Source organism: Bos indicus x Bos taurus, chromosome 9, assembly GCF_003369695.1.
Source record: "Bos indicus x Bos taurus breed Angus x Brahman F1 hybrid chromosome 9, Bos_hybrid_MaternalHap_v2.0, whole genome shotgun sequence".
Lineage (NCBI taxonomy): Eukaryota > Metazoa > Chordata > Mammalia > Artiodactyla > Bovidae > Bos > Bos indicus x Bos taurus.
In genome coordinates, this window is record NC_040084.1 from 50,688,306 (window position 1) to 50,711,691 (window position 23,386).

Genomic DNA, 23,386 nt, shown 5'->3' on the forward strand with positions numbered 1-23,386 from the left:
TGGGCTCCAGACTTTGGCTACCACCCTTCAGATGTGGTCTATTTACCGGGCTTAACCCTTGACTTTCCTTTGGCATTAGGGCCTTTTATACAACTGAATTCTAGACCTGGCTGCCTGAATGCCCTATAGCAAGCTATAGAAAGCTCAACATGTTCAAAATAAAACTGGTTGCCTACCATCCCAGTTAGCAACTTCCGAGTTATTCTTTCACTCACATCGGCTCACACTCTACTTCCTTTCAGGTCTTTCTTCTGAATATATTACTTATTTGCCTCCTGATATCTATATCTGTATTTTTTTTCATATTGCTACACAAAATTGCCACATGTTTAGAAGATTGAGACAATAAAGACAACACACATTTATTATCTCATAGTTTATATGGGTCAGGATTTTATCTTGCTGCCTCCTATCTCCTAGGGGCTCCTCCAGATCCTCACCATGTGATCCTTTCATAGGCCTGCTCAGAATAGAGTGGCTTGTTTCCTCAAGGCCAGCAAGTGGATATCCCTGATGGTTCCAGTCTCTGACCTCTAAATGCTCTTTTGAGGGCTCACCTGGTTAGATTGGTTCCCTGCAGGATAGTGTCTCCTTTGATTGACTCACAGTCAACTGATTAGGGACTTCAATCACATCTGTATGATTCTTTCACCTTTGGCATATCACAAAAGTGATACCCATCATATTTTTAGTCCTCTCTCACACTCAAGGGAAGGGGGTTTCATGGGTACCTTTGGGTAGGAATCTCGGGGCCATCTTAGTAGTCTGTCTGCTACAATATCTCATGGCCTTCTGCCTGAAAATTAGAGCCTCTTCCAAATAGACCTTCCTGACTCTTTTTATTCTAGTCTTGTTGTTTAGTCACTCAGTCATGTCTGACTCTTTGCGACCTCGTGGACTGCAGCATGCCAGGCTTCCCTGTCCTTCCTTATCTCTTGGAGTTTGCTCAAACTCATGTCCATTGAGTTGGTGATGTCATCCAACCATCTCATCCTCTGTCACCCTCTTCTCCTCCTGCCCCCAGTCTTTCCCAGCATCAAGGTATTTTCCAATGAGTTGGCTCTTTACATTAGGTGGCCAAAGTATTGTAGTTTCAGCTAGCATCAACACCACCTTCTACACTATTAACACAGTGATCTTTCCGCTGGGTAAATATGATCAAATAATTATCCAGCTCAGGTCTTCAAAGGTTTGCCAAAAAAAAAAAATCCCACAAAACCCAAGAGAGGATAAAACAGATTCTTTCATGTAGCATATAAAACTCTGTGATCAAACCCTTCCTGGTTTCCAGGCTCATCTCTTGCTTCTTTCCTCCTAACACCAAATATTGTACTTCAGCAAACAAGCATGTATTTTTTTTTTTCATCCACACTGTACTTTTTTCATTCCTCTAAGCCTTTGAATTGTTTGTTCCTTTACTTTCCTGAGATTCCATCCTCCAATGTACACAATGATGGTCTGACTAATGGAGTACAGCACATCTTTCAAATCTGTTCTCCTCAGTGACCTTTTCAGATCCAGCTGCCCTTCCTGGGCTCTGCGGCTCAGTGCTCCATTCCTCCACATCTCCACTGGTGTTATCCTCACTAGAGCCCAAGTAGGAGTCACACTTGTCAAGATGTATCTGTGATCTGCTGGGAGAAACCCCATAGAAATGTGCTGCCATTAAGGCTAAGGAAACTTTTGGGAAAAGAAGTCACACTCTGTCCTTTCTCAAGATTCAGGCAGGTCTGGTGATGTCTGCACAGCCAGAGAGGTAGCCTGGCTCAAGGCCTTCCAGCGAGGTCAAGGAGCCTCTTGGAGGCTTGGATTTGTCTCCTGGCCAAACTCATGCTGGCTTCATTCTGATGGGTCTGAACCCTACAGGTCTACAAGTGCTACTTCACTAAGTTCTGTAAAATTTCTTTAGGGTCTATGACATGCTGCTGCTAAGTCACTTCAGTCGTGTCTGACTCTGTGTGACCCCATAGACGGCAGCCACCAGGCTCCCCCATCCCTGGGATTCTCCAGGCAAGAACACTGGAGTGGGTTGCCATTTCCTTCTCCAATGCAGGAAAGTGAAAAGTGAAAGTGAAGTCGCTCAGTCGTGTCCTACTCTTAGCGACCCCATGGACTGCAGCCCTCCAGGCTCCTCCATCCATGGGATTTTCCAGGCAAGAGTACTGGAGTGGGGTGCCATTGCCTTCTCCGAGGGTCTATGACATGGTGAAACACAAACAGGAGTGGGTTGTATCTTCTTAATCTGCAAGACTATAGGCCAGCCTTGACCAAGGAGACTTTGGACAAGGGAAAAATGGCAAAGGTAATAACAATATGGAGGAGCAGTGTGCTCTGCTTTGGTCACAGAAGTATCTCTGGCAGAGCGGCAGGGGACACCTTTGTTCCACTGGGGGAGTGGCAAAAACAGCTGTGTCTGATAGGAGAGGAAATGTTTGGAGGCTCAGTGTGGGGAGTCTCAGTGATGAAGCAGACAGATGGTCAAACCAGCAGAAATTTTGTTACATATCCACTCTTGTTTTGAACCATAATTGTTATCACATTTTTTTCTCTTCACTAGATAGTATTTGTTTTTGAGGATAGACACTGAATTCCCACTGCTCGACGTATCTGAAATTTAACATGCGATGAATGAATGAATGAAAAAATGAATGACTCTTTTCATCCTATGGATCTAATCTCTTTTCACTCTTAGGAATGCTGTATGTGTAGAACTTTGAAAACAGATTGGGCATGGGTATTTGGTCTCAGGCGAAAGCCTTTGGGAGGTCTACTTTGATTGTCTATTGCAAACATTAAAAATTGTCCTACAGAAGTATGTGTTCATGGGTTTCTGATATAAAATAATAATTTTATTATTGGAAATAGTAATAATAATCTTTTATTATCTGTTTCAGAGATATGTAGCCTCACTTGTCTGGCATCTTATCCAAGAAGACTTCCTTTTCTCTGGTTCCCTGTGGAGTGCATATTAAGCCATTGGAGAGAGAAGAGTGGACAAATGTGGTGAGTAGTTTCAAAGTGGCTCTAGTTGATTTGAAAACTACCAGCACAGATGACCTCCAGGGCCCCCTTTCTGCTTCATATGTCCCTGGCAGCTGTATCAAATTGATCCTGTTTGACCGTGAAACATGGAGTACTTGAAATCACCAGCCTCTTCCATTCCTACCCAGGGGGAGAAAAAACAGAAAGGAAAAAGATTTCTCTTATTGGACTCAAAGTTTGGCAAGATTACAGATATGATCAGGAGCTCAGGACTGGATGTACAGAGACGTTAGTCAGCTAAATTGTACATGATCGAATGGCTGGTTCCAATGTAATTCCATTAACCTCATTTTTTTTTTTTTTTTGGTAAAAACAATTAAAAAATTCAAATGCTGTATTCATAAATTGCATTTGGGACTTAATGGTGGTATTTTTTCCCCAACCGAAATGCCTCTGTGAGTTGCCCTCTAATTCCCATTTATTTTTCCTTTATGCTTGAGCCTAATTCTCATGTGGGTCAGAATAAAAGCACTCTGTGCAATCTTTTAACTGTTAAGTTTGCCATCCATAGAGGTCTTGGGGTCCCGACAGACTGCCACTCTTTTGACTGCTAATGTTAAAAAAAAAAGCTCTCAGGAAACGTGGCAAAATGGCTAATATTTGAATAGCTGTTCTTTTAAATTATATATGTATATTTCAGTTATAGTCATCTTACTATTGATAAATAGCCTATTTATTTTTTGATCTTGAATGGAATCTTTCAGTGATTGCTATTGATAAATAGCCTATTTATTTTTTGATCTTGAATGGAATCTTCAAGTGGTTGGTTGAAGCAAATAATCATATTTATTATGTGTGTTTATATTAAAATAGCATTTTATAAATCAGGTGAGCTAGATACAAAAACACGGAAATTTACTTACAAAGAACAAGATGCAGAAGATGCAGTTGGGGATTTGAAGGTAGAATCATTTGCCCCTTATTCTCCTGCAGAGTCAACAAATAAAGCGTCTCTCTCTTTTTTTTTTTTTTTTTTGGTCAATCAAATTATTAGAACTCTCCATATTTAAGAACACTGTTTTTATTTATTTATTTACCATATTTCTTTGTCAGAAGAACTGAGTTTGTTGTGGATGTTTGTTAGATTTTTGTTGATTTTATTTCAGGAATAGGTACTGATAGTTGCTCTTGCGTGGAATTGTTCCATGTCAACCTGGATTGGTTGAATCCTTTTGGCTCAACCAGGGAAACTTTCCAGAAATTAGGTCCATCCTGGGTAAACATCCTAGTGGTAAAGAACCTGCCTGCCAGTGCAAGAGACGTAAGAGACGTGGGCTAGACCCCTGGGTCGAGATGATCTCCTGGAGGGAGGGCATGGCAACCCACTCAAGTATTCTTGCCTAGAGAATCCCATGGACGGAGGAGCCTGGAGGGCTAAAGTCCATAGGGTCAGAAAGAGTCAGACATGACTGAAGCGACTCAGCACTCATGCAAATACACACACACACACACACACACACACACACACACACACTCCTAGCTTTGTGATAGTGTCATATACCTTAAGTAACTTAGCACACACAGGGTAAATATCATGTGAAATGACCAAAAAGAAATAGCAGATAAAGCCTAAATGATTAAGACTAACATTTGTTTTGAATTGTATTTCTATAAAGGAATAGTCCAGTGACTAAGTATTTGTTTAGAATTCATAGCATGTCAGGTACTAAGGGTATACATAACTTCCTCCCTCAGGAATCCAAAATATGGTGATATTTACATCTCACAAGGCTATTTACCATGTGTGATATGGCACATATGTGACATACATACATCAATGAAAAGAATATTGTCCTTGGAATTAAATAGTGATTTCAAATTTTGACTTGGCTACTTATTTTGAGTTACCTTTGTTAAGTCATTTGATCAACATGAGACACTTTTTCCATCTGAATTATATCCAGAGGACAATAAATACCTTCCTGGTTGTTATAAGTGTTAGAGATAATGTATATGCTTCACAGGTGGCACGGTGGTAAAGAATCTGCCAACCAAAGCAGGAGACACAAGAGATGTTGGTTTGATCCTTGGGTCGGGAAGATCCCCTGGAGTAGGAAAATACAACCCACTGCAGTATTCTTGTCTGGAAAATTCCATGGACAGAGGAACCTGGTGGGCTACAGTCCATGGGATCACAACGAGTCAGACACAACTGCTCACACAGGAGCACCCATGTACAGTGCACTGCCTAGGGCCTGACCTTAATGACTGAAGATAACATAAAAATACATTTGAAGTGGAGTTTTGCAATTTTAAACAGGCAGAGAACACAGATGGATATTGTCTATGATTGCTGGTATTGTCAGAGCCCTTCTTTCAATCACACATCCGTGATGAAAATTGTCAGCAACAGCATTCTTACAAAAGGAGTCACACCCTAGAAGCTGGAGAAGTCCTTGTTAGACTCCGTGTCTTAAAAGACGAGTTGTGGCTCCTCGAGGTGGCAAACATTAACTTACTTTTTTTGTTTGTTTGTTTTCTGAGAATGTGTGCTCCGTACAACTGCACATCTCTGCACACCTGCCTTGCCGGGGAGAAAGCAAGAAGGCTGTTCTCTGGGAGGGTGTGCTGTCTGAGTCTCACCAAAGGCATGCCTTCCTTGGGAAAGAGCAGAGGATATTTCGTTTCCCCAATCCTTTTTGTCAACACAGTGGGAGTTATCTGAATTTCATTTGGGTATTAAGTGAAGTTGAGTTTCTCTCTGTTAGAGGAGCTGCTGTTATTGGATTAAAACAACAGTTGTTGGGAAGCACTGAAGACTCCACGGGGGATTTCTCTATCAAACAGCAGGGTCAGAGTTTTGGGTTTTCTCTTTTCTAGTAACCCCACTCACCAGAGATTCCTGTTTTGGAGGTAACAGTATCACTTAGCTGGAGACCAAGGGGACAATGCAGAATTTCTTTCTTATTACCAAGGTGCCAGAACAATCAGCTTGGAAATAATCCAAAGCTTGATTTGACTCTCAGCTGAGGGGTGGGACTACCTATTAGGGGACATGGAATTCAGCTGGAGGGGAAAATTTCCCAAGTAAGCGACGACCTCCAGGTAAAGTCACACATTCTTATGTTGGGTAAAAAGGCCACCTTATGAATATTAACTCATTCCCAGATTCAACTGTGGTTTACGGTCACTGTGGATTTTATCCTTCGAGACAGCCCCTGGCAGCCTTGGCATTTACCAGAGTGACGTTCTCCTTTAGGTAAATGCTGGAGGCCAGTGCCAGAACCATTGGGATGTGCAGGGTGACAGCCGCCTGTCCACTGAGCTGAGAAACCAAAAGCCTGGGTTCTAACCCCGAACCCCATCTGCCAGTGCACAGCCAACAAATCTATCCAGTAAAGAGAAATACATTCAGATGCCTTGAAAGTTTAGCATCTGCTTCTCGTTGGCTCCTGCTGCTTCAGAAAAACATTCGGAAGTTTCTATTGGATTTGGAAGAGATGGAGATGGCGTATTTTCCACATCTCCAGAAGCCTACACCCCACTTGGGGAGCTTCATTTACATGCACATCGGATGCCGTCTGACTGCTTCGGACTGCACCTTTGAGCAGATCCGATGGGATCCCCACACGCATGTCAATGAAGCTCCCTTAGCCCGAGCCTTGCTCCAAAGAGGCAAAGAGCAAGCTTTTCTTGAAACTTGTTACCGCGACAATCTCAAACCAGACACCACAATAAGGAATTTTTTTTTTTTCCTTGCTTGTGTGTATGCCAGGAGGACGCCACGTAACTTGGTTTTCCAGACCGAGGTAATTTATTTAAACATGGATTATTTGAAAAACGGGAAGGGATACAGGGCTTGATTTTAATCCCTGCTAACATAGAGAAAAGAATGCTCGTGTCACAACTCAGTGAGTGTAAAAATTAAAAAAGGCTGAGACTATTGTTTGAAAACAGGCAAAATAATTAAAATTATTATGGAATAATCACATATCACACAACAGCCTCTCACTCTTCTGAGCAACAATCCAAAACGGCTCCTCCAAAGCGGGCCCAAGGGCAGAGGTTCCGTATATCATTCAAAGACCATCTGTCGTGCAATTCCTGTAGCGCCTTTGCACTATTCTGAGGGCAGGCAGAAATTTAGTCCTGGCAGTTCTCTCTCCATTTGCTAACAAACAGCAGTGATGGCAGATAAATATGGCAAACAATAGGCGTTTGAAATGAACTGGAAAGGGATGGGGAGTTTTGGATCCAGCACCAAAATCAGAAGTTCTGGGTCCTGTGCTGGGCTCCGGAGACCCCCACGGCCGGATCCTGCCATGTGGCAGCGAAGACAGACATCTGTGGGCTGAGCTAGGCTTCCGCGCGTCCAGCCAACCTGCTCAGGGCCTGATTTAAATGCAGTTCTTTTTCTTAAAAAAATTAATAATCGCAAAGACTCAAAGCTAGAGTTTTTTTTTTTCCTGCTGTTGTTGGTCCAGGAAAGTCAAACATGGCACACAGTCCCCGAAGTCGGCATTTTAGTTTGCAATCTGTTTTTTTATATGGAGGCCATATCACCTTCCTACAACTCCGCTCACTCATGCTTTCTTGTGCGTGCTGTGCCTGCTAAGCTGCTTCAGTGGTGCCTGACTCTTTGTGACCCTATGGGCCAACAGGCTCTTCTGTCCATGGGATTTCCCAGGCAATAATATTAGAGTGCATTGCCATGCCCTCTCCAGGGAATCTTCCTGACCCAGGGATCGAACCCATGTCTTCTGTGGCTCCTGCATTGCAGGGAGATTCTTTACCACTGAGCCACCGGGCAAGCGCCTATGTGTTCTTGTATCCTGTCTCATTCTGTGGTTTTACTTAGCTAGTTGGAGCATAATCTTGATCATTATGCACTATGTGGTGTCTACATTCATTTTTTTCAGTAGTATCAATTTGAGATTTGTTTGATGTTGAATCAGGAAGGTCCAGATACTCCATCAATCTTCAATAATTACAGTTTTAAATCGCAAATTAATAGTACCTGAGAAACTCTAGATCAAGGCTCTGGGTTTGAATGTTCAGAGCAAGCTAGAATTCTGACCCAAATCCTCTTTGAAAATCATTTGTTGGTCACTTTTCTGTGACTGTATCTATATACACATAGACTCACAGGCTCACATACCTTGCTCTTCACACCCTATTTCTACCTGCTTTCCAATCCCCAACAACTGAATCTCTGTCAGTATGTCTCTCTCTCACACACATATACACAAAATTCATTAGATAGAAGTTTCTGGAAAACTTCACAGCAGTTTTAAGAAAGGATCACTTATTGAGTGGAACAGTGTTATTTGCAATATGTACAGAATATTTAACAATTTTAATTTTTAATTGGAGTAACAAAATGCTGTTCCAGCTAATCTTATAAAATCAGCATGTCATGCCGCAGAAGACTGTTGTCTGCACTGATAAAGAACCCACGTGGATCCTAAGTAGCAAGGAAGCCCTAGATATGTGAAGTGGACTCTGGAGAGGCATTGCATTTGTATGGTCTGTGGTTCAGGCCACTAATAGGAGCTGCAGCAGGTGGGTGTGATGTTCAGAGACAAATCTAATTTCTCTATTACTGAAATTATTAAAAGGCAAGGAGCTGATATGGAGAGCTCTTCATGCACTGTCCCTGACTTGGGTTCTCACAGTTGTGTCAAAATCGTGTGCTCAGATCCAGTGCTAAAGCCCTAATGACACTTGGGTTGTAGTTCAAGCAGGTTTTTAATGTCCACCACTACTTTGCAGTGGGCATAGTTTCAAACTCAACAAAAAAAATTCCATTTGGAAGCCTAGGATCTTAGAGCTGTAAGGAACTTTAGGGAATTATTTACTTTATAGATTTGGCCAAATGGAATTTAGAAAAGTTAACATGATTTTCCCAAAGTCATTCAATGAGTAACAGAGACCATATTTGGGTCTTTCCGATTTTTCAGCCTAGGTTAGTGCTTTTTATCATACCACACTGTCCCTTTAGGTCTTGGTAGCATAGGTGCCTGAATCATACGGTGCTTGGTGAGATAAACTGGTGTATGAGTGGAATTTGTGCAGTCATGGGATTGGAAGACCCTGACCTTTCGACCAATCCATGCCAATGTTATGGTAGGATCGTGGACAATTGAGACATCTCTTCAGTCTTTGTGAACTAATCGCCAGGGACTTTTTCCGTGTCCAGTCCACTGTGTCATTTTCAGTTGGCTCTGTGTGTAACAGATCTGTTTACCTATCTGGCTGTTTGCAAATAACTGTAATTCAGGTTACCTGACTCATAGAACAGTTTTTCCCCCTTCTCACCCCAACATTTTTTCGGAAGATCCTGACACTTTTGCTACCTGTGGTTTCCTCCCTGTGGTGGTGGTGTCACACTTGAGAGCCACTTTTGTCAGGGATTTTGCAAGTCAGTTGTTAAATTGCTGGCAGCTTTGAACTGACCATGGCAGACTGTTTACACCACAGAAACTGGCAAACATGACAAGTCAGGCCCCCCGACCTCCATCCCCAGAGAGCTGGTTGTTCAACATTTACCAGCACATGATGGCTCCCGTCCTTACCTTCCTATCTTTCCTAAGACCAAAGGGTGAATTTAAAAAAAGCTTAAAACTCAGTACTTCTATAGCTGGAACTGTCCAGTGAGACAAAGGTAAACAATTCTATAGCAAATCTCTACTAACCAAACAGTAGTCTGACAGCATTATTGTTTTCATTACTGGTACCCGTAGCAATGACTTAATTGGAGATACATAGAAATGCTTATTTCTAGATCTTTCTAGAACTGTCTCCCTACTAATATAGATGGTATTTCACAATACATATCTATGTACGCTGCCAGAAAGGAATTCATTCAGACTCCTGAATAAATTCACCACATCTCCATTTATGTCTGTGGATTCTTACCCTCTCCTTTCAGACGAGGAAATGAAGTAATATCCAAACTGAATATGTCATTAAAATTCAGCCAATTCAAAATACACTTATCAAGGGCCTATTAAGGCACGGGACAATAAGATCTCAACTAAATGAATAATATTAGGAAGAGCCCCCTGTCCTCTAATTGTTTTTAAATTCAAAACAAATTCATGTGCTTCTATTTCCTTCATCCTCCATCTGAAGGGCTCCATCCGCAAGCTCCCAGTTACAATGGTCTCCCCTCTTCCCTCTTCTTCAAAATCTTCACAATGAATGGGAGAGGAAAGGGTCTGTGCTCTTAGGCCAGAATAGAGGGGATTTAACAGCAGTAGGTGGCAGCTGGTCAGTTTACCAGGCAGTCCTAAAGTGGAGATGTTCCTAAAAAGAGAATGGTAGTTTCCATGCTGTCCTGGGAACTGGCTCGGGCTTCCAGGGCAAATGCAGACTTCATCTCTGCCAGGACAAGTCAAACTGGAACGTGTGGTGAAGGCAGATGCTGCTAAAAATCAAATAGGGAATCAAGTTCCTCCAGAACCTCCTGGATGGTGGAGTCAAAACAGCGAAGAAAGAGTTTAAATATCAATGCCAGGCCGACTACTAAGTCACCTAACCTGGTTAATAAATTAGCTGTCTGTGAAAACCTATGTGCACATCTCTGGATCATATTTTATCTCTTGAGGCTTCCTCTTCTGTCTTCCCATTTGAACATAAGTGACTACAGTGGGCTACCTGAGCACCACTTTTCCTTAAAGAGATCAAATGTGAAATGTCTTTCTGTGTCGAAAATAGTGAAGATCCTAACTGCTGAAAATGTTTTGCACTGGAAAGCATAGAATGGAGCAGAACTGAATTTCAGTTCTAGTCTGTTAGTGCTGAACAAGCCCCATGACACTGGGCCAATAACTGAATCACTTAGAGCCTCTGTGTGAGCTCATCCCTGAATGAGATTAAAATTGCTGGATCTGTATATATCTGTCATATTGTCATATATATATATATATATATATATGACAGCAGGCTGGTAATTCTTTAATATAATCATTTGGGATTCCCTTCTTCCCATCACCAACATTTCCTTCATATAACTCACTTATTTTTATATGTCCCATACCTCTTTTTAAAAGTCTAAATTGAATTCTTTTTCTTTATAGACATGATTCTTGAAGAGTGGTCTCCAGACCAGCAAGGCCAATATCACTTAGGTATTTGTTAGAAATGCAGTTCTCAGGTCTGACCCTGGGTTGGCTGATTCAGAAACTCCTTAGGTGGTGGCCTAGCGATCTGTATTTTGATAAACTTTCCAGGTGATTTTGGTGGACAGTTTTAGGGTGTCAGATTGAGGGGTGAATCTGAGGAGCAGGATAATATGTGTGGGGAGCAGCTGTTAAAATCCCTTTGGTGATCAAGGCCCAAGTTTTCTTTAAACCCAGGCATTGTCTTTCAGTTTGCAAAAAGCATGCCAGGCAGGTACCGCCTTGCAAAAGTGGAGTCTGAGGTTATTATTGTTGGTTGTAAAAGTAGTAATAATGTGAGTGTATTGCTTTTTACATTTTTGTATTTTTACTTCATTTTCTCATTTGAGGCTTGGAGCTGGAATAGTGATGATGAGAGGCTTTGATACTCTGAGTGGGGGCCTAGCATCCTAACAGGCTGATTTCCGGGCACGGAGGCACGTGGTCCAGCTCCCAGGCCACAGTCCCTGGAGTGTGCATGTGTGTGCTCATCATGTCCAGCCCTGTGCTACGCCATGGACTGTAGCCCGCCAGGCTCCTCTGTCCATGCAATTCTCCAGACAAGAATAGTAGAGTGGGTTACCATGCCCTTCTCTAGGAGATCTTCCCAACCCAGGGAAGAAATCCACATCTCTTCATCTCCTGCATTGGCAAGCAGATTCTTTACCCCTAGCACCACCAATGGGCAAATTACCACCAATACCACACAGATTCTGCTCCTCTCTCAGATTTGGATCTACACCCTTTTCTGGGGAATTGTGGATCTAGCAGACCAATAACCACATATCTCAACCAATGACAGATACTGCAAGGGAAATAATTTTCACATTTTAAGTCACCCAAGTCCGTGACTAAACATGTTACAAGTGTAGATGGAAAAACTCTGGTTTCTGCAGCTCTTGGGTGAGAGGAGCCTGCTGACTGGGAATTACTTAGACCGCGAGTCAGAAAGGGCTGCAGAATCGGGTGACATATGGCCCTTGGGCCTCTCACTCCTGTGATTGGCAGGTCACACTCACTGGTTTTTTGACTAAGGCCTGTCACAGTTGAAAAGACAGCTAGTGAAATGGTTTTCACTTCACTGAGGGCGATGCCACGGGTCAGCCAATGCTGCCATCCCAACAGTGAAAGGCCGCAGTGCCTCTCTGTTGAGGACCCTGCTCAGAGCCGTTTCACAGTGCTGTGTGTTGTTGCTGGATGAGATGGTGGCCAGATGGGCTAATGGAAAGAAGAGGAAACATTTTAACCTACACATATTTGCTAAAGCTGACAAGACAATGTATTATTTATTAACAGGCTTACAGGGAAGTTAGAATCACAACTGAGCAAACAGAAGAAGGAAGTGTGCCCAAATTAGCTTGCTTTGGACAAGAATTAGAAAATACACAAGAAAAACACCACATCTACACCTTGATGGAGTAGGAATTTCTAAGGAAGATCTAGAAAAATCAAGACTGTCTTTGCAGGCATAAATTTGATCTGATTTGATAGTACATTTGGTGGCAAACCTCTGCAGTTTTCCTGGCTTGTACGCATCACACAAGAGCACATATTCATTAATGCAAATGCATATTTAATTGTCCTTAAAATGAAATTATATAGCATTTAGAAATGAATAAATGCATAGCCGTTGGGATTGTTCATGGTGACATCTCTCATTTGTTTCGTGTGTGAGAGAGAGAGGGGTGGGGAGAGAGGGACCTTTTTGTCATCAGTGACAGCCTCCTATGATTTCAGAGAAGGATGTGGATTGTTCTGGCAAACATTTCCATGTTACCATTTGATAGAATTTGAAATGCTAGGGAGGCTGGACCCTCTGTGAGTTTTTCTTAAGCAATACCTTCCTTCTCTCTTTCTATTTTTTCCTGTTTTTTCTTTAATAAAAGTTTTTTTTTTTTTTAAATCTTGAATTGGTGCTCAAATTCATCATGGGATATGATTAGAAAAACATAAAATAATGTTAATCTGATAACATGGGTGAAACATACCTTTAAAGGGATTAAAAAAAAATCTAAAACCACGTGAATGTACAAATCTAACTTTCACATCTTCACTGAACCCTTTTTCAGAGGGCACGATGGTTTTTGAGTGTCGGCCTTGGCGCGGCTGTCGAGATCGAGAGATACTGCAGTTTGTTCATCGCGGGAAGGGTGTTTCCCAGGATGGTTAAAGAGAAAATTGCACTGATGAAAGAATATATTCAGTCAAAATAAAATAATTCTCTGGAAATGAAGATTTCTCCCGTTGACCTGCATTGTGTGTGTGTGTGTATTTTTAAACAAATTTTCAACTCTTTTTTATTTTTATTTTTTGTAACAACTGCCAGGAAAAAAATTTAAACCTTGACTTTGATGTTTTGAACTTTCCGAGTAAGTTGATGTATGTACATCATGATTAAAGACCAAACACTGGCTAATACCTACCTGGTAAAAACCGATGGCAAATTAATTAAACAGTGCGTTTTATTCTATATAAAAGCTAGTCAGTTATTTCTGCTATTATGACTCTGGTGAAAATAATTAATTTGAAATCCATAGATAGGTTTAAATTTAATTTCTATTATAGTTGACAATAAGGACCCAGGCTCATTCAGTGGTTCTTTTTTCTTTCTTTCTGTTTTTTTATAGTGAGATTTTTTTTAAAATTTTAAGTAACAAATGATTATCCTTCATATTACAAGTTTGAACAATATCTGCCATTTGTGAATGATTGTTTTCTAGCATGGATGTTATGATGAGTGTTATTGTAATGGCTTTTCATATATGCTTGTTTGTCTGATGATATCTGTTCATTTAAAGGATTTATCACCATCTGAAATCCACCCTCTTCCTTTTAGTCAGTTGGTGGTCTTTATTCAGAATGCCCTTTGCTTGCTCTTTGCCCAGCCTGGTCCATTAGTAGCTGTCTTTTCTGGTGTTCATTCTAAGCTTCATTTTGGTCTTGGCTGTGTGCATGTGAGGTCAAATGACAAAAAAGTGAAAAATCCTGCCATCACGTAAGCAAATGCCCCAGCTGACCTACCAAGTAAATTTGCTTTCTTTAACAAACTGAATTCTGTAGAAGTAGTTGTGCACAGTACAGACTGACTGTAGGCCATCAGAAGGAAGATGTGCCCGTACTTCTAAGAGATCTATTTCACCTTGATCTTGAGTTCAAAGATCATTCAAGTTGTGGTTCGCTCTTTCCTTCAGCAAACCTGTGTGATCCAAAAAGTAGATAGACTGGGATAGGTGGAGAATTCCATCATTTGCCCTTTTGGCTTTCATTCAATTAGCAACCAGGCCACTTTTGCTCATCCCTGTCATGGAGTTCGCAGGGCAGATTAGATATTCACTTTGAAGGGTATTAGAGTTATGGACATGACACTTTAGTTTTTTTCACCCTCTGAGGACGTCTTTCATTCTGAATTTCTAAGCAAATTGGGAAAAAAAATTTGAAGCAGCTTTTGTCTAGTGTGTAGTGTTAAGTAAAAATTATTAGCAATTCCTGGCTTATATTGATTTCAAATATTAAAAGCTCTGGAAGCCTTTACTGTTTGGTTATATGTAATCACTCTAATTGTTTTGGTAAATAGTGTACTAGTCTTCCAAATTCTGACCTAGTTCCTAAGATAGCTAATGATGTGTTTTTTTTTTTTTTCTCTTGGAAGATCTTTTTGAAGAATAGTGTATGTACCTTAAAATATTTTTCTTACTATAGAATTAAAGTTTATTGTAGAGAGTATATATTATGAAAAAAGAAGACAATAAATATCACCTTTAATTTTACCTTCTACAGATAAGCACTCCATGAATGCATGCATGCTAAGTCACTTTAGTTGTTTTCGACTCTTTGTGACCCCATGAACTGTAGCCTGCCAGGCTCCTCTGTCTGTGGGATTCTCCAGGCAAGAATACTGGAGTGGGGTTGACATGCTCTCCTCCAGGGAAGCATTCCATAATTTGAGGTATTTACTTTTAGAAATTTTCCACTATGCATATAAAAAAAATGAATGTTATTTCCTTATCAGGGCTTAAGGGGTTAAAAGGGAAAGAGGATTATTTCACTTCTTGCTTACATTTTCAGCTCCCTCTTGGTCCCCTCTTTAACAGACTGTCTCTGGAGTGATTCAGGATGCTGAGGCAGTTGATCACTGAATAAATCTTCCCTGACTCTGAAAATGTTACAGTATTATGCAGTGCACACAACGCAGGTTGCAGCTGAGCTGCTCTGTGGCCAGAGATGATCTCTGGGTAAAGAAACTGCTTGGAATTACCCAGGGGAGTTTGCATTTCTGTAGCGAAACAGTGAGCACAGAAATGGAATTGAGTGACTTGCTCAAGATTTCGGCCATATATACACTGAACACGGACTGGGAGAGCATAAGATAAAAGAAATTTCAGTATCTTTTGATTCGGGGAAGAGAAGGACACCTTATAAATGTCATTCATTAGACAGCCCAGAAACAGGCATTTCAAATACATCATCAGATGGCTGGCAGGATGGAATGTCCTGGAAGCCCCATTTCTCCTAGTGCCACTGTGAACAAGAGAGCCATGTAGCATGAGGTAATGTCTGCTTCAGAGAGCCACGGAGCTTCAGATGTCGGCCTGTCCTCTGTGTCGACGTTGGGATGTGGGAGATGGGGTGGGGGGAGGTGGGGAATGGGAGTGTGGCGGGGAGACCCTTCAAAATAAGTTCTCTGAGAGATCTGTATCCTCAGCTTTTGGACAGTGAGAAATCAGTTCTTGCACTTGGATTTAAAGGAATATTTTCATGCCATTGTGACCATCAGAATCACTCTGAAATCTAGCCCTCCAAACTGAGCTACTTGTCTTCTTTAATTTTTGTGTTTCCAGTGTTGAGGCAGGTGTCTGAAATATATTAGATGCCCAGTAAAAACTTACTGAATGAAGAAATGAATGAATGTGTGTAGTTAACAATGATTTAGAATTAGCTGCAGCAAGTGAAGGGCATGGGCATATACAGCAGAAGATCCTTTTCGTGTATATCATCTCTGCTTCATGTACCAAGAAGAGTAAATTCTTAAATACGGGCACTGTGGTATAGTCCATGGAGGATGCAAACTGTCAGCTTCAATTCAGTACACAGACTTGTTTTCTAGGGGTGAGAAGTGAAGGAGGGATGGCAGAGGTGGCTCAGAGTACTACAGATGTTCTTAATGGAAATGCCTTTGGGAAGAAATACTTAGCAGACACACAACTGCTTTGGTTAAAGGACATGGTCCTGTACACAAATTTACTTGCCTTGTTTGTGGAGACATTTGAACTTGACAGTCTTGGTGTGGTGAAAAGCGTCTCTGTAGGCCAAGTGTGCTGAGTGTACCCACTCTCTGGGGGTAGGGTGGGGGATCAGGGATTTATAATTTCAAAAGCCCTCCCCTGTGATGTGGACACAGGTGGTCTGCACCCAGGCATTTAGGAACCAGTGGTATTGAGGAAGGAGTAATGTGACTTTTCCATTTTTCTATAATTTATGTGAACCATTTAGTCTTAATGTCCAATTACGATGCAGTGCCATAACAATCACCACATGTATGTTGTTAAATGTGTGCCTGATTAACTTTATTACAGGTTGTATCTGAAATAGCAGTAACTATACCTACACGGGGTCTCGGTCTTCAGAGATTTTTATGAGTAGGATATTAGAAACATAAAGGGGGCACAGTTGAGGGTCAGACTTTGTAAGTTTTCACATGTATCTCTGTGAGGAAAGTTAAGCTGTAACTAGTTTGTTATCATTTTTTTAAATTAGTTTTTAATCTGTAGAATATTGTTGTTATCTCTTTCATAATACATGGACTTTCATTTCCTTTGTGATGGATTTGGGAGAAAGGAAGAAACTGATCTAAAAGTACGCAGAACAAGGAAAGTTCTGTTGTGATGGCAGTTTCCCCTTTACCATGAGATTGCTCTGATATCAGACTGTGCATCGGTGTCCACACCATCTGCCTGGTGACAGTGAGGAGTGGCCAGGAAAGCTTGAACCAGAAGCCATATTGAATTCACAGATCCATCCCAAGGAAAGAAAGAACGTTCTGCTCAGGACAGACTCTATAAATGACTGATGTGCCCTGCCTTCTACCACACAGCTCTATTACGCCAGAAATTGCCAGGCACTACTTGTTTACAGCACCTGTAACACCAGATAGATGCGACCTTCTGGACAGTGGTCTTGAAGTCAGATTTCAGCCAGTTACCATCATCTTGTCCCATTCCATCACTGGTGGCTCAGAGGGTGAAGAATTTGCCTTCAATGTAGGAGATCCGAGTTGGATCCCTGGGTCCGGAAGATCCCCTGGAGAAGGTAATGCCTACCCGCACCAGAATTCTTATCTGGAGAATTCTATGGACAGAGGAGCCTGGCAGGCTACAGTCCATGTGGTTGCAAAGAGTTGGATATGACTGAACAACTAATGCTTTCATTTTGTCCCATTCCAGTAAAAAAAGAGAAACAATAAAAAGGCAAGTTGAAAGGATTATGTAATATATAAGTATACCAAAAAATACATTTTGGGAGATGAGTCATTATCTTGTACAACTACTGAAGTTGGTAAATGGACCAGAAATGTCCGCCCCAAGTGCCACAGGGGGCTGAACAATGACATAGGTCTCACCTTCAAGACTTCACAGTGTGTCAGGCCTGCTCTGGGTCCAGCTGTCACTGGAATCAGCAGGAATCTCAACTCCTAAATCACTCAGCCGCTCACTGACACCAGTCCCCTTCCCTTTTAGTGAAGGGCCGAGCTCCGACATAAAGGGGCTGCTCTAGCTGCCTTTCCACCTTGAGGGATCCCCAGGGAGACTGTGATGCTTGTGCAAAGCCTGGGCCTTGGTGCTCAGGGCCACCTGACCTCACATTCCAGCCTTAACACTCACTTCTGGTGCAACACTGGGCTGATTACTCTAGCTCTGAGAGACTTGTTTATTTTTTCAATTTTCATTTTAAAATTATTTTTAAGATTGGTGTATAATTGCTTTACAATGTTGTGTTAGTTTCTGTTATACAATGAAGTGACTCAGCTATATACATATATCACTTCCCTCTTTGAACCTCCCTTCCACCCCCTGCCCCATCCCACCCTTCTAGGTCATCACAGAGCACCAAGCTGAGTTCCCCATGCTGTACAGCAGCTTCCCACTAGCTGTCTATTTTACACATGGTAGTGTATATATCCAAGAGCCTTGTTTCTGTAGGTGGTAAACAAAGAGGATGAGATTCACCTTGCAGTGTTGCTTTGAGGATTAAGTGAGCTTGTATAGACGCAGGGCCTGTCACATGGTCAGGTATCACTGAATGGTGCCATTTTCCTTTGCAAGGGGCTGTGGAGTTGGCCCAGGGGGACCCAGACACCACAGTGGAGGTTCCATAGGTTCCTCTATGCCAGTGCAGAGGGACCAAAGCGGCTTTCCAAGGGAGGGGCTCTCCTATAAATCAAGCCTCTCCCCCAGCCCCCAAGGGTAACTGGACAGTTGTCTATAACCAGGAACACTAATTTGGATCTGAGCACTAAACTGTACCAGAAAACATGCTACCAGTCTCACAGTTCTATGCTCTGTTAATACTCAGAGGCCTGACTGGTACCTAATGGGGCTATGAGGGCACTGCTTTCTGTGTGTGCAAGGGAGGAGAGGTGACAAGAAGACCAGAGACCGCTAAGGGTCAAGGTTAGGAGTTGTTTTATGGTTCTGTTAAGAACCTGCAGTTGTTTACAGCGGTGAATTTAAGGGATAAAGCAGAGTCATCAAAGATATTTTTATGGCACAGGGGTGCCTTTTGAAGGTCTGCTTTTCCCTTCCTTCTTATTCCTGCTCCCTCTCACCCTGGCATCCCTTTGTGACCAAGGCTATTGCCCCCAAACTGTACCCCTGCCCCTCCCCCTGGGGAAACTTGCAGAAAACCACAACTAGCCAGATCCTCCATCCTGTTCACAGCACAAGAATCAGAGAATCTAACCAGAAGAAAGTTGGTGCAAGCTGGGTTCAGCTTCAGAAGCAGGACAGAGGTTGCCCTGCAGCCCATTACCATCTCACTGTAATAGTAAGATCTCTCCCCGCCATGCCATGAGGGTTTGACCCACTCCTGATCCAGATGCCAAAGGACCATACAAAGGCAGAAAAGAGGTGGCACCCCAGTTTCAGGAAGAACTGTGCCTATTCCCAGAAATCCAATACATTTGCCTCCCTTTCATTAACCTTGCCTTTAAAACCTTGCCTTAATTGCACTCTGGCTGAGAACTTGATTTTCTGAACTAAGTTCCCGCTTCTCTATGCTCTGGTCCTTGAATAAATCTTGCCCTGCTTGATCTTAGCTTTGGTTTCATTTTTTGGCTGTTTGACTCAGAAGGTTGAAAAGAAACTCCCTGGCTGAAAAAGAGGGTCTCTGTCCAGGCTAGGGCCCCAGTGAGGGTCCATATGACCCAACTGGTGTCACCTTCAGGGTTTAATAGCATCTAAGGCAAGCTACCCCTTGGCTGAAGGGCATTTCTGATCCACCCTATCTTCATTTGGCCTTATTCTTTAGTTAAGTCTGTGACACTTTGTCCTACCTGTGCTTCGTTGTGATTTTTTGCAATGTTTACTAATTATTTAGCACATTACTTCTTATTTCCTTTAATGAGAAGTAAGCTTTAAGGATTGTAAGCTTCAGGAGGGGAGGGAAGAATTTTACATTTTTTGGTCATTCTTTCAGATCCTAGTCAAGGGCCCTGTGCATGCTGGTAAGTATGGCAATAAATATCAGTTGGGTTAACAAGTGTTCCTGTTTCTAGAATGATGTTGGGTTTGGTCAGTGAATTCTTATTATAAGAAGGACCAGGATTCATTGTCGGCGGGGGGGGGGGGGGCATATTTGCTTTATTAACTCTCCTGGTCACCTTAACTTAGTGTAGAACATTCAACATGGTTGAATCTTCACTCACTAATCAAAGAAGGATGCCTGGAATGATGGGCATCACAGACCGGAAATTATCCCTGGTTTTACTTCTAAGAAGAGGAGTAACTTTTTAGACAATTCACTCTAGCATACACTGCTTCAGCTTCTTCATCTGTGAAATGAGTGTTGAGTAGACACTCATTGTAAGTTTCTGGTATTGTCAAAGATTTTACTCTCTTTAAGTGTTTTTAAGATTTCTTTTATAACTATGAGTGCTCATTATATATGCCGTAACTGTCTTGGAAAGTGTAGAAGCTGAATTATTCAACCTTTAAAAAAATTACATTTCTAATGAACAATTTTTAGTGTTTTCACCTATTTTGGATAAAATTACAAAAAATATTCTGATAAAATGAAGGTTTTACCCAAGATGAGGATTCAAAAAAAGTATTTAAAAAATAAAAAATGCCTTTCTAGTATTCTTTATGAAAAAATATTTTATAGCATTTTACTATTTTAAAAATTTGCATTTAACTTAAAAACTCAAAACTCAGTGCTATAAAGCTGTGAAAAGTAGAGAGACTGAAAAAAATCTAATATCTAGAATAAATATATTTTTTTTCTGGTAAAATTATAGACAGTATTATGAATGTTCTGCCTGATTAACTTCCGATTACAACATTCTAATTGGAAAAGTCCTTCAGGTAAAATAGGACAAGCTGTAGACTAATAATAGGCTGAGAAGCCTGGCTTCATGGACACAGTCAGGCATTGAGTATTTAAGCTGATCCCTAGGGTGCTGAGTTCTGGGCTGGAGACTTATAGGGATACAATACATTTTGGTAGATTCCACAGGCCATAGCTTCTTAAGTAGGACTTATATTTCCTACACAGTACATATCTATGTATTTACCTCTTTATTTCTATTGACTGAGTAAATAAATCCACCCAACCAAACCCTTATTTAAAAAAACCCAAAACATAGAACAGTAGTCTTGCAGTTTCTCTTCCAACATAATTTTCAAAATTCTTCTTACTCTGAAAATTTTAACTTGGCTGTCTGTCCTTGAACCCAGTGACTGACATTCTGTTAACTCCTGGCCTTCCCAGATTCTTTTTCTTAGCTGAAAGCACAGCATTTGCCTGAAGACAACATCTTTGAGTTTATTCCATGAATATGAATTCCTTTAAAAACCAATTGGAAGGAAAACACAAAAAAAGACATGAATGAATTATTTGGATTTCTTTTAGGACCTGTACCTGAGTTTATTTTCAGGCCCATCTCAAAAATTTGTATTTATTTATGCATGGACTGCTTTGTTCCAAAAGAGATGTAAGGTTACTCTATGCTCTCTATTATTTGTTCTCCTGTGGAACTAATTTGAGCAAATCAACCAGATAGTACAAAATGGATCCTATGCTGGAGCTGTGGCATACATGCAACTGTCACTGAGAAACTGGAAGGGTGCTGAAAAGCCTTGTGAAGCCAGGATATTTCCACCCGCCTTGACCCTCCCATGATCAGATTTCATTAGAACCACTTCTTAGGCATTTTAGCTGGGTTAAGATGTTACCTGGGAGAGATGCCAAATAAACTAATCTGTGTTAATGTGTTATATATCTGATTAATTCATAGTTGCAAACACAATGCCTCAGGGGCCAGACCAGTAGCTTGTGAATGGACTGCTGACTGGGGAGGGCTGGACAGGAGCAGGTACCCAGCTGAGGCTTGGCACCTGTGAGTGCATAGGCCTGGGGTCCAGGCAGCCATTTGCCTTCCTTTTAAGAAAGATTAATGGTGGCTCAGACAGTAAAGAATCTGTCTCCAATGCAGAAGACCAGGGTTTGATCCCTGGGTCGGGAAGATACCCTGGAGAAGGGAATGGCTACCCACTCCGGTATTCTTGCCTGGAGAATTCCATGGACAGAGGAGCCTGGCAGGTTACAGTCCATGGGGTTGCAAAGAGTCCGACGTGACTGAGCGACTATCACTTTCACATTCATTGTCTGAAATATCCTGATTTTTAAAATGTTGATCATTCTTTCAGAATTTCTGGAAACACGGCATGGCCTTCCTGGCCAACCTGATGTGGTCAGGCTCATTGACCTCTAGTTTGTACCTCAGGATTTGTGCCTTCCTGGTGTTGTATACTGGAGGCGAGTCTGGAAGCAGGTGACTGTTTTAAATGTTCTATGAGGAGCTGAGTGGAGAAGGGGCCTGTGGATAACACCCAGTCACGGAGCACGGGATGTGGGGTTGCTGGGGCAGGACTCAGGTCCCTCAGACCTGACTGGAGTCAAGTCTAAAGGAGGATGAAGGCCAAGAAGGGTTGGCTGGGGGCCATAGCCTCATTTCTTCTGCTTGGGATGAGACTTTGAGTGACTCGGAGGCTTCTGTCATCTTCAGTAAATGACACTCATTTTCCTTTGATGTGGAAACAGCCATCGTCCCGGGTTGGGAGAGCTCTGCGTGTTCCAGGTTCTCAAGGTGTTCCTGAGCAGAGCAGATACCAGGGTCCTCCCTATCAGTGAGCAAGCAAACCCCTGTGAGAGACTTGCTGGCCGCTTCTCAACCAGAGGATTAGCACCGGTTTAAAGGAACACAGGAGGACACTTCGAAGAGTGTCTTCTTGGCACTGGAGTCAGCCAACAGCTGGCCTTCAGGAGAAATGCAATCCTTTAATTCAGGACCAAAAACATAATTTTTCAAACAGGTCCCCAGAGTCCACCGTGACAGTCTGGCACTTATGACAAGGAGCCGCCTTCAGAGCCTGGTTCGATGTGAAAGCTCTTCACGGCGCCCCAGGCACTAGCCTTATTGGTGGACGGGGTGTGGGGGTAAGGGGCATGGGGGGTAGGGGAGGTGGGGGGCACCCGGTCATTGCCAGGTGACCTTGACAAGTGAGATTATAACGCCGATCAAGCCTGCTGGGCACGGTGTAGGGGTGTGTGGGTAGAGGTGAAAGAGTAAAAGGAAGGCAAGATTATCCTGAACAAGATTAGCATTTGAGAAGTGGCTTGTTTTGTTTTGAACGAAATACAGGACAGTATAAAACTTCCGGTGCTCCCTTCCCCCACCCCCGCTTCCTGGTCTGGCCATTAGGGGGAGCTCTGCGCTTGACTAAGATGCATAGATGGCTTACTTCAGCAGACATCTGAAATTTTCAAGAGCGCTCAGTCCTCATTTTCTTTTTATGCTGTGCCTTTGTCCTACAGCAGCAAGTTGTCGTTTTAGGATATTATTTCAGGAATGGCTATGAAAATGCACTGGGGTTGAACACAAAGAGAAGTAGTTGTGTTGATTTTGGAACAAGACGAATTTCTGTTGGAAAAGTAGTGTGTGTGTGAAAAAGAAGAAAAACAGAAAA

The 23,386-nt window shown here is 42.0% G+C and overlaps 1 long non-coding RNA gene across 1 annotated transcript; it reads left to right on the forward strand.

Annotated features, from left to right (window-relative positions):
- Positions 1 to 2,897: 2,897 nt before the first annotated feature.
- On the forward strand, positions 2,898 to 13,377 carry LOC113898801. Its single transcript, XR_003512742.1, has 2 exons — positions 2,898 to 3,003; positions 13,214 to 13,377. It is a non-coding gene; the product is annotated as an uncharacterized LOC113898801 (long non-coding RNA).
- The last annotated feature ends 10,009 nt before the right edge of the window (positions 13,378 to 23,386 follow it).